Source organism: Peromyscus leucopus, unplaced genomic scaffold (assembly GCF_004664715.2).
Source record: "Peromyscus leucopus breed LL Stock unplaced genomic scaffold, UCI_PerLeu_2.1 scaffold_1813, whole genome shotgun sequence".
NCBI classification, from domain to species: Eukaryota; Metazoa; Chordata; class Mammalia; order Rodentia; family Cricetidae; genus Peromyscus; species Peromyscus leucopus.
This window is the reverse complement of record NW_023505011.1, coordinates 1-1,565: the sequence shown is the minus strand read 5'-3', so window position 1 is coordinate 1,565 and position 1,565 is coordinate 1. Positions and strand designations below refer to the sequence as shown.

The window sequence follows — 1,565 nt, the reverse complement described above, 5'->3', positions numbered from 1 at the left end:
CCCCTTCCCTTATGGTATTAATCTAGTCCCTTGTAGGACAATCATGTGCCGAGTTGAGAATGTTTTTAAAAACTGCATACAAGCCAGCTGGTGGTGAGGCATGCCTTTAATCCCAGCACTTGGGAGGCAGAGCCAGGTGGATCTCTGTGAGTTCGAGGCCAGCCTGGGCTACAGAGAGAGAGCCAGTACAGCAGGACAGGCACCAAAGCTACACAGAGAAACCCTGTCTCAAAGAAAGAAAGAGAAAAAGAAAGAAAGAAAGAAAGAAGAAGGAAGGAAGGAAGGAAGGAAGGAAGGAAGGAAGGAAGGAAGGAAGGAGGAAAGAGAGAAAAAGAAACTGAATACAGTGGCCCATGCCTTTAATCCTAGCACTGGGGAGGCAGAGGCAGCAGGATCTCTGACTGACAGCCAGGGCTACACAGAGAAATCCTGTCTCAAAGAAACCCCAAACAATAATCATAATCATCATAAAAATAATTTAATAAGAACAGTAATAAGAAAACTAGGTAGAATATTCAATGTTCTTTATTTAATATAACAGATTCAAAATGTCATTTCAACAGTAGTCAGCATAAAAGCTTACAAATGAGACATTTTATATTATTTGTCCTGGTTTCACAAACCCATTGTGTGTCTCATTTCATATAACAGCTCAAATTCAGGAGATCAATACCCCGTAGATGGCCATTCAGCCTCTCTACTGGCCAAGGAAGTACCCCGAGATTCCTCTTTGTCCTTACACTGACCAGAAGTCATTTTCTGTGTCAGTCACCCTGACCCCAATGCCAAGGTCCAGTGCAGTAGTTCTCAACTTGTGGGTCTTGACTCCTTTACAGGTCAAATGACCCTTCTGAGGGGTTGCCTACGACAACAGGAAAACACAGATTGTTACATACAATTTGTAACAGTAGCAAAATTACACTTATGAAGTAGCAACAAACATAATTTTACTGTTGAGGGGGTCACCAGGAACTGTATTAAAGGGTTGCAGCATTAGGAAGATTGAGAACCACTGCTCTAGTGAGATGTCAATAATTCTCAAACCTAACAGCCAGAGACTCTGGTGTGGACAGAATCTAGAATCACCCTTCTTTGGAAGCTCAAGGCCTAGGCTCCTCAGCCTCTCTTCGCAAAAGGAGCCTTGTAGATGAAAGAAGTTTAGGGTTACAAGAATCATATTCCTGGCTGGCAGAGTAGCTAAGAGCATTTCCTGCTCTTCATGAAGACCCTTGTTTGGGTCCCAGGACATGTGTTGGGTGGCTTACACCTACCTCAAATTTCAGCTGCAGAATATCTGACAGAGTCTTCTGGCCTGGAACAGCCTCACATATGTAGAATCTACACAATCAGACACCCCCATACACATAAATAAAATTAATTCTTAAACAACCATGTTCTCATGCCATTCAGGTTGTCCCATGCCAAATAGACCTGGCTGACTCATTCAGCTCACACATTAGGCATGATTGGACTCTAATAAAATCAAGTCTGAGCTGTATATCATCAGCTGGGGTTAATATTAGAAATAAACCAGGGGCTGGAGAGATGGCTCAGCGGTTAAGTTT

The 1,565-nt window shown here is 42.9% G+C and overlaps 1 long non-coding RNA gene across 1 annotated transcript; it reads right to left on the bottom strand.

The window, feature by feature from the left end:
* Window positions 1-507: 507 nt before the first annotated feature.
* LOC119087188 lies at window positions 508-1,557 on the bottom strand. Its single transcript, XR_005090630.1, has 2 exons — window positions 1,272-1,557; window positions 508-862 (listed from the first exon to the last, which is right to left on the bottom strand). It is a non-coding gene; the product is annotated as an uncharacterized LOC119087188 (long non-coding RNA).
* Between the last annotated feature and the right edge of the window lie 8 nt (window positions 1,558-1,565).